This window comes from Nyctereutes procyonoides, unplaced genomic scaffold (genome assembly GCF_905146905.1).
Source record: "Nyctereutes procyonoides isolate TBG_1078 unplaced genomic scaffold, NYPRO_anot_genome, whole genome shotgun sequence".
NCBI lineage: Eukaryota > Metazoa > Chordata > Mammalia > Carnivora > Canidae > Nyctereutes > Nyctereutes procyonoides.
Genome location: NW_026575047.1, coordinates 13,334,448 through 13,351,111, shown reverse-complemented (window position 1 = coordinate 13,351,111; position 16,664 = coordinate 13,334,448).

Genomic DNA, 16,664 nt, shown 5'->3' with positions numbered 1-16,664 from the left:
AAGTATATAAAGGATATATTTGAAAACTTTAGTTTTATGGGACATAAAATTCAAATCAGATTTTCACTTTCAAATCTGGACAGTTTAGGTGTATTTCTAATTTAGAAACAGAAAATTTAATATTATTTATAGGTAACTTATTGATAATACTTTACATTATAATGTATATGTTAATGTTTTAGGATATGAGGACTGAGTAAACTATTAAGCACTATATATAAAATTTATAAACCTTAAATTTACACAAAAACATCATTACTTAAATACATTTACTTCCTAAATTCTGAAGATGAATTTTGAGTAATGGTTTTTGAATTTAAACTTGGCTGAATATTATATAATTTGTTTGTTCTAATAAATATGTCATTTCTTTATGTTTACTAATTTCTCTGGTTAAAACTTCCAACACCACACTGATTAAGAGTGACTAGACTGGGTACCCTAATCTTATTCCTGATCTTAGAGAAAAAGCTTACAATATTTTACTGTTGAGTATGATGTTAGCTTTGGATTTGTCAAATATGGCCTTTAATATGTTGAAGTACGTTCAACAATATGTTGAAAATTTTTATCATGAGAAGATGTTATATTTTGTCAGTTATTTTTTCTGTGCCTACTGAGATGACTATATGATTTTTCTTGTGCATTCTATTAATGTAGTATGTCACATTTATTGATTTGTTCATGTTGAAACATCCTTATTTCCCAGGGATAAACCCCTTATGATCATGGTGTATGATCCTTTTAATATGTAGCAAAAGGTATCTAAATCAGAAATGAAGAAGTAAAATTATCTTTGTGTGACTATTATATGATCTTACATAATATATGATAGTGGTGTTGTAAGATTCCCCTGTAGTTTGTTCTGTCATGGATCTGGACTGAGCTGCACCACCACATCGCATCCCAAGTGTGGGGTCATGAGGCACAGCCTCTTCTGACCATACAAGGTCTGGCATCTGGCATCTCACCTGGGCCCATCTCCTAAATGCACGAGGTCCTTACCAACATTTTGGGGAAGACTTTGTATATTTTTTTCACTTGGCTTTTCTTTGCCAGTTTCTGTCTTTTATTCTCAATATATTTTGCTAAACTTGTTTCATAAATTTTTTTTATTTTTTTATTTTTTTATTTTTGTTTGTTTTTTTGTTTGTTTCATAAATTTAAAAAAAAATAAAAATAAAACAATTAGAAATAAATTTAACCAAGGAAATCAAAGATCTCTACCACAAAAACTATAAGACTCTAACAAAAGAAACTAAAGAAGATATAAAAATTAGGAAGATAGCTTGTGTTTATGGATTGGAAAAAATTGATATTGTTAAAATGTTCATATTACCCAAAGAAATCTACACAGTTCAATGAAATCCCAATCAAAATAACACCAGCGTTTTTCACAGAAATAGAACAAACAGTCCTAAAATTTGTATGGAATCAAAAAAGATCCCAAATAGACAAAGTAATGTTGAAAATGAGAAGCGTAGTGAGAGGCATCACAATTCCAGTCTTCAAGCTGTATTACAAAGCTGTAATCATCAAGTCAGTATGATAATGGCACAAAAACAGACACATAGATCAGTAGAACAGAAGAGAGAACACAGAAATGAACCCTCAACTATATGGTCAACTAATTTTCATCAAAGCAGGAAAGAATATCCAATCGAAAAAAGACAGTCTCTTCAACAAATGGTGTAGGGAAAACTGAATAGCCACATGCAAAAGACTGAAACTGGACCATTTTCTTACACCATCCACAAAAGTAAATTCAAAATGGATGAAAGACCTAAATTTGGGACAGGAATCCATCAAAATCCTAAAGGAGAAGAGAGCAGCAACCTCTGTGACCTCGGCTACAGGTCACAACTTCTTACTAGACACAACTCTGGAAGCAAGGGAAACAAAGGCAAAAATGAACTACTGGGACTTCATCAAGATAAAGGTTTCTGCACAATGAAGGAAATAATCAACAAATCTAAAAGGCAACCTTTGGAATGAGAGAAGATACTTGTAAATGACATACTGGATAAAGGGCTAGTATCCAGAATGTATTAAGAACTCATCAAACTAAAAAAAAAAATAAAAATAAAAATAAAAAAATAAAATAAAAAAAAAATAATAATAATAATAATAAAGAACTCATCAAACTCAACACTCACAAAATAAATACTCCGGCTAAGAAATGGGCAGAAGACATGAACAGATATTTCTCCAAAGAAGACATACAAGTGGCTAACAGACACATGAAAATATGCTTAGGATCATTCAACCTCAGGGAAATACAGATCAAAACCACAATGAGTATCACCTCACACCTGTCAGAATGGCTAAAATTAGCAACTCATGGGAATCCCTGGGTGGCTCAGTGGTTTAGCTCAGTGGTTTAGCGCCGCCTTCAGCCCAGGGCGTGATCCTGGAGTCCCGGGATGGAGTCCTATATCAGGCTCCCTGCATGGAGCCTGCTTCTCCCTCTGTCTGTGCCTCTGCCTCTCTTTCTCTCTGTGTGTCTTTCATGAATAAATAAATAAAATCTTTTAAAAAAATGAAATAAAATTAGCAACTCAGAAAACAACAGATGTTGGCGAGGATGAGGAGGAGAGAATGGAATCCTCCTACACTGTTGGGGGAAAGCAAACTGGATGCAGTCACTCGATGGGTGGGGGTTCCTCAAAAAGTTAAAAATAGCTACCCTGAACCCAGCAATTGCACTACTAGGTATTTATTGAAAGGATACAAAACTGCTAATTTGAAGGGACACATGCACCCTAATGTTTATAGCAGCATTATCAATAATAGCCAAATCATGGGAAGAGCCCAGATTTCCATCGACTGATGAATATGTAAAGAAGATTGTCGCGGCCGGCGCGAGAAGGTCCGGATTCAGGGACCGAGGGCAAGGGGATGAGAAAGAAACAAGAGACTAAAAGTTCATGGGATAGGAGGTTCCATGCGGCTGATGGCCGCAATGGACAAGCTTTATTTTTACATGTAGAGTTTATATAGCCTCTGTAAGCAGGTGACCTATTTCTCCAAGGAGAAATACATCTCGTGGACCAACATACATTGTCTTTAAAACTAACAATAGCTAGAACACCGCAAATTCCTGTCACTTGTTTTTAAGCAGTAGAGCATGAATGCCACATTTAGAATAAACAATGAGGTTTGTTCATTAAGTAATGACTACCAAGGCGGTCATATGTCAAGCCACTTCCTTGCTCACTTTATGGGAACTTGTCCCAATAATATTTTAAAGGAGAAGCAAATATGTACTTTTACTTCCATAAGGGGGAAGAGCTAGGTGCAGTCCCAGCGGGTTGGCCAGGCATGACAAGGAGCCTTTGCTCAACCCAGAACCCTGCCTCGCACCGCAGGACTGCGGGTTGGCCAGGGACAACAAGGAGCTTTGGCTCAACTTGGAACCTTGCCTCGCACCGCAGGACCGCTCCCGACAGAAGATGCAGTATATGTATTCAATATAATATAACTCAGCCATCAGAAAGAATGAAATCTTGCCATTTGTGATAATGTGGATGGAACTAGAGTGTATTATGCTAAACAAGTCAGTCAGAGAAAGACAAATATCACATGATTTCACTCATATGTGAATGTAGGAAACAAAACAGAGGAACCTTAGGAGAGGGAAGGAAATATAAGATAAAACAGAGAGGGAGGCAAACCATAAGAGACTCTATAGTTAAGGGAACAAACTAAGGGTTGCTGGAGGGGAGATAGGTGGAGGGATGGGCCAAATGGGTAATGGTTATTAAGGAAGGCACTCGTTGGGAGGAGCACTGGGTGTTATATGTAAGTGATGAATCACTAAATTCTACTCCTGAAACCAATACTACCCTATGGCTTAAATACTTGAATTGAAATAAAATAAATAAATAAATAATAAATAATAAGAAATTAAATGCAATCTCTACTGAAATTCTAATGGCATTTTTCACAGAAATGGAAAAAACAATCTTAAAATTTTTATGGAGACATAAAGGACCTCAAGTAGCCAAAGCAATGCCGAGGAAATAACAACAGCAACAACACAAACCTGAAAGCATCACACTTCCTGATTTCAAAGTATATTACAAAGCAATATAATCAACACAGTATGGAACTAGCATAAAAATAGACATGTAGACAAATGCAATAGAAAAAAGGGTCCAGAAAGAAAAATCATATGTATCAATTTATATTTGAAAGGGGAACCAAGAATACTCAATGGGGAAATAAAACTCTTTTCAATGAATGATATTAGGAAAACTAGTTAACCACATGCAGGAAAAGGAAATTGTCTTCATTCTTATATCACTCTTGAAAATTAACTTCAAATGGATAAAAGACTTTAAAAATGGATGAAAGACTCCAACATAAGACCTTATGCCATAAAACTCATAGAAGACAGGGAGGAAGCTCTTTACATTGGTCCTGGCAATGATATTTTGAATATGGCACCAAGAGCACAAGCAACAAAAGCAAAATCAACAAGTGAGTCTACCTCAAATTAAAATACTTCTTCAGGGCAGCCTGGGTGGCTCAGCGGTTTAGCGCCTCCTTCGGCCCAGGGTGTGATCCTGTATTATATTTGCGTAAGCTAATATATCAACTACATAGCTTTTATTAGAATATAATTGGGCTCCCTGCATGAAGCCTGCTTCTCCCTCTGCCTGTGTCTCTGCCTCTCTCTCTCTCTCTCTGTCTCTCATGAATAAATAAATAAAATCTAAATAAATAAATAAATACTCCTTCACAGCAAAAGAAACAACAAAATTAAGAGGCAACCTACAAAATGGAAGAAATTATTTGCAAACCATATATCAAGTAAGGGGTTAATCACCACAGTATATAAACCACCCTTACAATTCAATGACAAAATACACAATCAATTAAAAATGGGCAGAGGAACTGAACATTCTTCCAAAAAAAATACATACAAATGACCAACAGATACGTAAATAAGTGCTCAGCATCACTAATCATCAGGGAAAGGCAAATGAAAACCACAATGAGGTTATTACCTCACACATATCAGATTAGCTATCATCAAAGAGATAAGTGAGGATGAGTTTTGGAGGAAAGGGAATCTTTGTACACTATTATTAGGAATGTAAATTGATTCAGCCACTGTGAAAATACTATGAATATTCCTCAAAAAATTAAATATAAAAGTAACATATGATCCAGTAGCCCTGCTTCTGGGTATGTATTCATAAGAAATGAAAACAGTATATAGTCAACATATGGAACAACCTAAATTTCCATTAACAGATGAATGGTGAAGATGTTCTGTTCTTATCACAAGAACTATATGACCAAAAAAAAAAAAAAGAACTATATGACAAATATTTGGTGTGACAGTGATATTGGCTAATACTATGGTGATTATCATATTGCAGTATATTATTGTATCAACATGCACCTAAAACTTAGACTATGTTATATGTCAATTATATTCTAATAAAAGCTATGTAGTTGATATATTAGCTTACACAAATATAATACAGTTGTGTGTGCGCAAATATTTGAAAATCATTATTTCATCACTATTAATCAATTTAAATTTGACCTTTGTTATTGAATTTTAATTTTTTTTTCAATATAGAGGCTACAGATTTAGGTAATCCCATGATTAGTTTAGCAGCCACTAATAGACTTTATGTTAACAAGTAACTTCTAAATTTCTAGATTAGTTACAAGGATAAAAATTTATAGTGATTCCATTTCTTTCTGATTTAACAGTACACAAGAAATATTAATAACTCTTAAATTTGTAGCTCCCACCTTGGTATGCTACTATACTTTTTAACTGCTTGTCTTCTCTATGTCTCCCCCTTTTCTTATGCCCCACTTTATTTCAATAAATACCTGACATTAGGTGTCCTAAATTTGTCATGAGATAGTTGCATTAAAGATATCCTAATCCATGTTTTTGTCTCTTATTCTCACTTTGTAAATCACTTCCTACAAATTTACTATATGCATTAGAATAAAACTTGGACACTTCTTTATTCTAATGCATTTGGTCTGAAAATCTAGGAATTCACATTACAGGATATATTCGTTTGCAAACATATATACTTGTATATATTAACTTGTATTAGAAAAAATATCCAAGCTTTGATAACTAAGTGAATACATAAATAACAATCTCTATGCTTTTTTTAAAAAAAAAAACATACTTGCTTGCACAGTCGTGGGCATAATGAGCATACTGTAAAAGCGAACTATCAACAATATGCTACCAAAATATAATGTCTAGCTATTTGGATGATGTGATTTTTTTTCTAAGTAGTTTTTTGTATATATTTATTTGTTTATTTGTTAAAAAACAAACAAACAAACAGGGGCCTTTACATGCCAGCCATTTTGCTATTTTGTCAAAAATGGAATCTATATTAATCACTTATGACACTTAGCTTCAGTTTTTATAAGCTACCCACTGTGCAACCACAAAAATGAACACTGAGAATCAGTGTTGACATGAAAGGATCACAGAGAGAACATGATAAAATATACTGGATACACAAAAGCATAGAGTACTATATCCTTGTAAATTAAAACCGACACTGAAACAAAAGTAATTCTAGAATGAATTTTGTATCCAAAACCTAGTTTTTGGTTTATATCTTTCTGTGACATTAAGCTCAACTCACCAATTCCATTTCAATCTTATCCAGAAACTTAGCTCAGTTTCTGTTCTTATTGTTCATTACCTTGCACTTCAATGCAGTAGAGTCCTACTGACCTCTGATCCCGGAGGAATCAGATTATTCAACATTTTTTTTTATTAAGACAAATTTTCTAGAGCAATTTTAGATTCACAGCAGTATTGAAGGACAGGTGTAATATATTCTTTATAATATATAATAAGTATATTATTTATATATAACATATTATTTTTATATTTCATATTTATACCCTGCCTCTACTCATGTGTAGCCTTCCTCATGGTCAACATCCTTCAGCAGAGTGGTACATTTGTACAAATGATGAACCCACATTGACACCTCATAATCATCCAAAGTGCACAGTTTGTACTACCGTTCATTCTTGGTGTTGCACATTCTATGGGTTGAAAAAGCATACAATGGCATGGATCTATCTTTATACAGAATATTTACTTTCCCTTAAAAATCTTATGTGCTCTACCTATTTATTCCTCTGCCACCCCTAATCCCTGACACCCATTCATCTTTTTACCACTTTTTAGTTTTGCCTTTTCCAGAGTGTCATACAGTTGAAATCCTATAGTATACAGACTTCTCAGATTATCTTCTTTCACAGAGGAATATTCAGTTAAGTTTCCTCCTTGACTCTCCATGGCTTAATAACCCTGCCTTTTTCTCAGGGAATAATATGTCACTTCCTGGTATACCACAGTTTGCTTATCTACTCTTCCACTTCCAAGTCGTGCAATGATGAATACAGCTGCTATGAACGTGAGTGTGCAGGGTTTTGCATGGACAAAATTTTCAACTTCTTTGGTAAATAACAAGGACCACAATTGCTGGGCTGTACGGAAAGAATACATTTAGTTTTGTAAGAAAATGCCAAATTGGCTTCCAAAGTGGCTTTACCACTTCTCATTCCCACTACCAATGATTTGGTTTCTATTGCTCCACATCCTTTCCAGCATTTGGGGGTGTAAGTGTTCCATATTTTGGCCATTCTAGTAAGTGTGTAGTTTAATTTACATTTTCCTGTTGACATATATGTGAAGCATCTTTTCATATGCTGATTTACCACATATGTGTCTTCTTTGCTGAGGTGTCTGTTAAAGTCTTTGGCCCATATTTCATCAAGTTGTTTTCTTGTTGAGTTTTAAGAATTCTTTGTATACTTTGGATAGCCATCTTTTATTAGATGTGTCTTTCGCAAATATTTCATCCCAGTCTGTGGCAGGACTTCTTATTCTCTTGATGTTGTCTTTCACAGAGCAGAAGGGATTTTGTTGTTGTTGTTGTTGTTCTTTTTTTAATTTTAGTGAAATCCAGTTTTACTAAATTATTTAATCGATTAAACTATTTCTCTCATGGATTGTGCCATTAGCGTCGTATCAAAAAGTCCTTGCTATACCCAAAGTCATCTATAATTTCTCCTGTTATCTTCTGATTTTATGGTTTTGCATTTTACATTTTGGACTATGATCCATTTTGGGTTGATTTTTGTGAAAGGTATAAGATCTGTGACTAAATTATTTTTTATTTTTTTTTTTTTGCCTTTGGATGTCTAGTTGTTCCAGCATAGTTTGTTGAAGAGACTAACTTTGCTTCATTGCATTGCCTTTGCTCCTTTATTGAAGATCAGTTGGCAATATTTATGGGGTTCTGTGTCTGGTCTCTCTATTCCTACCTTCATTTCTGTAGCTTGATGGTAAATCTCGAAATTAGGTAGTGTCAGTACTCTGATTTGTTCTTCTCCTTCAATATTGTGTTGGCTATTCTGGGTCTTTTGCCTCTCCTCACAAACTTTAGAATCAGTTTGTAAATATCAATAAGATAACCTGCTGAGATATTGACTGGAATTGGATTAAATCTATAAACTGAGTTAGGAATAACTGACATCTTGACAATATAGAGTCTTCCTATTCATGAACAACACAGAATGTCTCTAAGTTTATTTAGTTCTTTGATTTTGTTGATTAACAGTTTGTAGTTTTTCTCATATATATCTTGCATATGTTTTGCCAGATGTATGCATAAGTATTTAATTTTTGTGCACTAATGTAAATAGTATTTTGCTTTTAATTTTAAATTCCATTTGTTCATTACTAGAACATAGAAAAGTGATGGACTTTTGTATATTAACCTTGCTATAATTGCTTATTAGTTTCAGGTATACTTTTATCTTTTCTTTTGGATTTTATACATAGGCAATCATGTCATCTGTAAGCAAAAACAATGTTTTATTCCTTTCTTCCCAATTAGTATGCCTTTTGTTTCTTTCATTTGTTTTACTGCACTAGCTAGAACTTCCAGTACTATACTGAAAAGAAGGGATGAGAGGGGACATCTTGTGTTGCACATGATCTTTGTAGGAAAGCTTTGACTTTGTCCCTATTAATTATGATGTTAGCTGTTGAAGTTTATAAAGTTATTTGTAAAAATATTTGTAAAATATATTTTTAAGAATATTCTTTATCAAGATAAGGAAGTTTGTCATCTATTGCTAATGACTGAAACTTTTTTTTTAATCACAAATAATTATTGGATTTTATCAAGTGCTTTTTCTACTTCTGTTGATATGATCATGTGATTTTTCTTTGGGGCCTACTGATATAATGGATTACATTAATTGATAGTCAAATGTTGAACCAGCCCTGTATATCTGAGATAAATCCCATTTGCCCATGGTATATAACTTTTTTTATGCCAGCATCAGAACTCGCCTGAGTCCTGTGCTGTTTGGGGAAGTTACTAATAATGGATTCAATTTCTTCAATAGATGTAGTCCTATTCAGATCATCTATTCCTTCTTGCATGAGTTTTGTTTTTGTTTTTGTGTTTTTTTTTTTGATTGTGTCTTTTAAACAATGTATCCATTTCATCATTTCATGATATCTAGGTTATCAAATTTGTGGCCATGGAGTTGTATATAGTATTGACTTATTATCTTGTTAATGTCCATAGAATCTGTAGTGGTGTTTCCTCTTTCATTTCTGTTATTAGTAATATGTGTCTTCATTCTGTTTTTTTTTTTGTTGGTTAACTTGACTAGAGACATTGATTTCATTGATCTTTTCAAAGAACCAGCTTTTGCTTTTTTTGATGCTCTCTATTGATACCCTATTCTCAATTTCATTGATTTCTGCCCTAATTCTTATTATTTATTTTCTTCTGCTTCTTTGGATCCAATTTGGTCTACTATTGCTGGTTTTCTAAGATGGAAACTTTGATGATTGATTTTAGTAGATCTTTCCTATTTTCTAATATGGGTTTTCAATGCTGTACTTTTCCCTCTAAGTGCTACTTCTACTGCATCCACACATTTTAATAAGTTGTATTTTCATTTTTCTTTGGTTCAAAATATTTTTAAATTTCTCTTGAGGTTTCTTATCATTTGTTATTTGGAAGTTCATTGTTTAATCTCCAAGAACTTTGAGATTTTTCAGTTATTTCTTTCATTTATTTCTAATTATATAAATTTCTAATTTAATTCCACTGAGGACTGAAAGAAGAAATTATTTTTTTTTCTATTCTTTAAAATTTGTCAAGTTGTGTTTTATGGTCTATCTTGCTGAATATTCCATGAGAGCTTGAGAAAAATATGTGGTCTGACGTTATTGAATGAAATCATCTATAGCTGTCAATTATATTCAATTGATGGTTGGTGCTGTATTCTACTGTGGTTGGATGAAGTAGTGTATAGATGTCAATTATACCCAGTTGATTGATGATGTTGTTGAGTTCAACTGTGTCCTTACTGATTTTCTGCCTGCTGGATCTGTCCATTTCTGATAGAAGTGTTTTGAAGTCTCCACCTGTCATAATGCTTTCATCTACTCCTTTTTGTGATTTCATTAGTTCTTTTCTCACAGAATTTGATGCTCTCTTGTTAAATACACATTAAAAGTTATGTTTCTTTGGAGAATTGACCTCTTTATCATTACATAATGCCCCTCTTTATCCTTGATAACTTCCCTTGCTTAGAAGTCTGCTCTGTGTGAAATTAATTTAACTATTGTTTTCTTTTGATTAATGACAGCATGGTGTATTTTCTCTATCCACTTAATCTGTGTGTCCTTATACTTAAAGTGAGGTTCTGTATACAATTTATAGTTAGTGCTTGTTTTTTTAATCTACTTTTATTTTTCTGTCTTTTATTGTTTCATTTAGACAACTAATGTTCAAACTCATTATTGATATAGTGGTATTAATGTCTAGCACATTGTTACTGTTTTCCATTTTATGGCCTTATTCTTTGTTCCTTGTCTTTCACTCTTCTCCTGCCTTCTGTTTAATTTAATCATATTATATAACTCTATTTTCTCTCCTTTCTTAGCAGTATATATATATATATATATATACACGGAGAGATAATCCAAGTCAAATTTCAAATAATGCTATACAACTTCATGGGTGTATCTTTTATTAAAAAATAACCCTCATCCCTCCTTCCCATATCTTATATAATTGTCATTTATTTCACTTATGTGTAAGGATACATAAGCATCTCTCTATATATAAGTATCAAATAGATTGTCAGCATTTTATTTGAAACAAAATGTTCTTAGCTCAATTAAGAATAAGAAAAATCAAAGGTTTTTTGAGGTTTGTTTATTTACTTTAAAGCACATGTGTGCATGTGCATGCACCGGAGAAAGAGAGAGAGAGAGAGAGAGAGAGAGAGAGAGAGAGAGCAAGCATGAATAGGAGGGGCAGAGAGAGAGGAAAGAGAATCTCAAGTAGCCTCTGCGCTGAATGCCGAGCTGCCCCAGGGCTGGATCCCAGGACCCTGAGATCATGATCTGAGCCAAAATCAAGAGTTGGACACTTAACCATCTGTACCATCCAGGTGCCCCTAATTTTTTTTATATTACCTTCACTTATTCCCTTTTATACCCTTCCTTACTTTATACAAATCCAAGTTTCATTCCTATATTATTTTTCTTCTCTCTTAAAGAACTTCTTTTAACACTTCTGGTAAAGCTGATCTACTGGCAACAAATTCAATTTTTGTTGGTCTGAGAAAGTTTTTATTTCTTTCTCACTTTTTAAAGATAATTTCTTAGGTTACAGAATTCTAGCTTGGTGTTTGTTTCTCTACACTTTAAATATTTTACTTCAGTCTGTTTTTGCTTATATGGTTTCTGAGGAGAAGTCAGATGTGATTCCAATCTATGTTTCTCTCATTATAAGGTATTTTCCCTCTGGTGTCCTTTAGGATTTCTTTTTAATCTTCCATTTTCTACAAAAATGATATGGTTAAGTGTAAGAGGTTTTTCTTTTGTTGTGTTTGTTTTGTTAGTATTTATCTTGCTTAGTGTTTTCTGAGCTTCCTATGTCTATGGTTTTGTGTCTAATGTAAGTTTGAGGGAAATTGTCAATTCTTATTATTTAAAATATCTCATCATCTATTCCTTTCTCTCTTTTTTCCTCTTAGTATTCCCATCACATTTATGTTATGCCTTCTATAACATTTTCCCATAATTCTTGGATATTCTCTTTTGTTTTCTTCAGACTTTCTTTTTGCTTTTGCTTTTCCATTTTGGAAGTTACTATTATAATGTCCTCAAGCTTAGAGATTCTTTCCTCAGCCATATCCTGTCTACTAATGAGTCCATCAAAACTACTCCTTATTTCCGTTGCAGTGTTTTTGATCTATAGCATTTCTGTTTGGTTCTTTCTTAGAGTTTCCATCTCTCAGCTTACACTGCACATCTGTTCTTGCATGTTGTCTACTTTATCCAGTAGAGTGCTTAAAAAATACGTATTTTAAAGTCCTATTCTGGTAATTCCAACGTTTTTGCCATATATCTGCTCTGTCTCTTCTGTGTTTTGTTTTTGTTTTGCTTTTTGGTATATACACCTTCTATTTTTTTTTCTTCATAGCTGACCCTAATGTATCTAGTAAAAGGAACTGCTGTAAATAGGCTTTTAGTCACATGGTGGTGAGGTATAAGGGGAGGGAAAGTATTCTGTAGTCTTATGATTAGAAACTTTGCTAGTATATCTAAGTGTTTTCTCCCTGCTTAAATGGGACAGAATACCTAAAGTGACCTGGAGTTGGTTATTTTATTTCCCCTAGTTCAGTTAGTCCCTATTACTACCGCAGCATGTTAGGCTCTGGTTAACTAGTTCCCGCCGAGTGCAAGCCTGATTAAAACAGAGTTCTCTGGTGTATTACAACATAGTTTTGCTTCCTCTCCTCCTGCTGGAAGCATTAGGAGATTTTTCTTCACTATTTACTGTGGAAACCTGGTTGAGATCCTATAGGTAAATCTCAGAATTTTGTGGGTGCTCCCCTATGATTTGTCATTCACAGTTCAGAGTTTCTGGTCCTGGCACTGGCTCCTTTTGTGTTTCCCCTTATGAATCTCTGCTCCAGTAAGCCGTGACTCCCTGTATTCCCCTGTCTTTCTCTTCAATCTTGGTGACAGTGGTTTACCCTGTGTTCTGCCCTCTATTATACATCCAGGAAGAGTTGTTGATTTTTCAGTCTGTTCAGGTTTTTATTTGTCTTTAGGGACAGAATGGTGACTTCCAAGCTCCTTACAAGTGGGATTAGAAACCATAAGTCTCCCTAATTTTGTTGCTGATAAATGAGATTTGACTCATGGAAGTTAAGAAGCTTCCTCTGTGTCACCAAATTTAGAGATGATAGAATTAAAAGAAAGAAAAAAAAAAACAGAAAAGAGTTCTCAGAAAAAGGCAAAGAGAAATGTATAGACAAAGCTTCCTGAGGAGGAAGTTGCATTTGAACTAGGTTCTAAGAGATATGGATTTTGAACGGGTGTTAGCTGATAGGTTTTTGGCAAACCAGTGAAATATATCATAAAATATCCCATAGTTTCTGAGGATATAAGTGAGGGATACAAATGAAGGAAGGGTTTTTAGATACTTACATATGGAACTGGAAACCAGGAGTCTTTCCAACTTTCAATTTTTCACTGCACATCTTTTGATACATTGACACTATGCTAGTTTCATTCCCATTTCTGTTTATCTATTACTATTAACTAGACCCTAAGTATAATTCTGCTCATGTTTGTATAGCCTGTGCACCTATCGTGCTTGACCAGCGCTAGTTCTGACCCCATGAATTTACGTTTTACATCATGTTATATCTATTCCTCAATTCTGGGACTAATTATAGAAACTTTGCTTCTCAATTGTCAGGAAAATATACTTCATTTTTTGCATGTACTATTTTTTCCATTATCAAGACACTGTGTATGAATCTAAAACATATTGAGAGCTATTTCAAGTTGAACATTAAACTCTTGCTAGTTTAGCATTAAAATATTCCCCTGCTACTTGTATTAAGTGATGATCATTGGTTTTTACACCTTTAACAACTGTTCATCTCACATTAAATAGCTATTCCTAGGGAAACTCTCAAACTACTTTCTTTTGAGTCATTTATTCTTTGATCTTCATTCTTCCAGATCAAATATGAAATAGAAGAATGTCAGGATTCTTTTCTTTCTTTTTCCATATGTTTTAATATATTTGTCTAATTTAGAGTTAGATAGACTCAAAGTTGAGTTTTGGGGTAAGGTAGTTTTTTTGTTTTTAAAGATAATAGTACAAAGGTCCAAGATTGGATTGCTGAGAATATTGAAGAAAAAAAGGCATATAAAATACCCATAAATGTCATACACATTAGCTACAGGGTGTGGTTTCAAATGGGAAATTGTAGAGTTCAAGGAACTAACATATCAATATTTTTTTTAATTTTTTAATGGGAACATAAAAATAATACTGTGAAAATAATATGCAGGAAAGTGCTTTTAAAAATGATCTGAAGTACAAACCATTCCTTATATTTAACTTCTTTGGTTTCAAGATTTTCTTTTTCTACTTAGATGATTCAATATAATGGAATTCTAACAAAGGATCTTGTAAGAGTTACACAATGTCTTTCAACTTACCTTCACAGTTCAGAGTTCTTCAATGTCATCCTATTATTTGGAATAAACATTATGTTAGAGTGTCATTAATCCTTTTGAACATCATATCCCACTAACACATTCATAACCACTCTCTTTTAATCCTTTTCTTTTTTCCCACCCAAATTGAGGACATTCGTGATGGTTAATTTTAAGTGTCATGACTAGGCCATGGGTTACTCACACATCTGTCAAGCATTCTTTGGGGTATTTCATTGAGAGTGTTTTTAGATGGGATTAACATTTAATGAATAGAGTAAAGCATATTACCCTCTATAGTGTGATAGGCACCATCCAATCAGTTGAAGGTTAGAATAGAAGAAAAAGACTGACCCTCTTCCATGTTAAAAAAAAAAAAAAATCTCCTACAGATTTTCTCTGGGCTTCATCTGTACCACTGGCTATCCTTAGTCTTGAGCTTTTTGTCCCACATGTGGATTTGGACTTGCCAGTTATCATAATTATATACATTAATCATTTATAGCAAATCTTATTCTATTTATCCACATTGCTGAGTGGTTCTTTGTCTCTGGAGAATCATGACTGATAAAACCTCTTTCAATTGCTGTATTGTAAAATAAATATTCTTACAACATTTGCCATGATCTAGCAACTTTTGAACTGCTCAGTAATCTTGAATTAGACCATTAATTTAAACGTTACCATCATTCTGTCCTTGGACATAAATTCTGATATTTTATCTTATTGTCTACTAGAATTTATATAAAGACCATGTTTCCTAAATACACCAGCTGTGTTCTAGAAAAACAATGCAAACTTAGAAAAACTTATTTCATCATGCTATTATATTGAATTTCCATTGCTCAATTTATCGACATTATGGATTTACCTGAACATTCTTTTTTTCCTCTGCAGTAGCCCCTTCTTATCCATGGGTGATATGTTTCGAGACTCCCAGTGGATGCCTGAAACCACAGACAGTAACAAACCCTATATATACTGTTTTTTTTTCCTCTATATACATACCTTTGTATGTATAAAATTTAACATATGAATTAGGTTCAGTAAGAGATTAACAATATTAATAAAATGGAACAATTATAATAATAATATACTGTCATAAAAGTTATGTCCGTGTAGTCTCTCAATATATTTTATTGTACTATACATACCTTTTTTGTTCTTGTGATGATGTGAGATGATAAAGTGTATACACATGTACATGCGTACATGTGAAACAGTACACTACTGTACTGTTTTTTGATACAATAATACATCCCTAATTCCCTTAAATTTCCTTTTATCTTTGGATTATGCTATTTTTACTCTCTTAGTGGTTATCCATGATTTTTAAAGACTTGCTAGACTTAATAAATGAAATGTTAATCACTATCACTCAGCCCATAAAATAAAACAATCTGGAAAATTTTACTTCTTAATACTTCCTTTGTCCTTGAAGTTCTGCCTTGAGCTTTCTTCCTATTTTCTCCACCTTCAAACCTCATAGGAAATTGGATATATTGAAGATAATGAATCAGAACCCACAATAATGCTAGTTATCACATTTGAGCACCAATTAGAGACACTTGAAATATTTCTTGAATCTTCCTAAATCCCCTTTGTGAGTGACATTATTATCAACCTGTATTAATATACCAGGAGAAAATCAATAATTGTTTCAAATCTTAAGAGACAAAAAAAGGGGCAGAGAAGGAATCTGAACACTGGGTTCTATCACTAATCTATATATTCTTTCTTTAAAACCATGTTGATAAATTATGCTTAAACTTTGTGATCAAGTTGAATACAAAGTCTGGATATTTTCTACTATGGGCATCACAATGAACATTGGTACACATATTCAGACACTGGACACGTGCAGATTTTTGTCCTAATTTTTGTTTAAGTGTTTGTTTTTCTTTTAATTTTATACATATATTTACTTCAGTCAAGTTTTGAAACAGTTTGAATCAGGAAAAATAAAACAAATATTCAGACACCAAGGCAAAATATTTGTAAAGGACAAATCTATGAAATTATTAATTAATAACAAAGGTACACATGTTGATAATAGTTTCATGGAACTTATTTTCCCTAA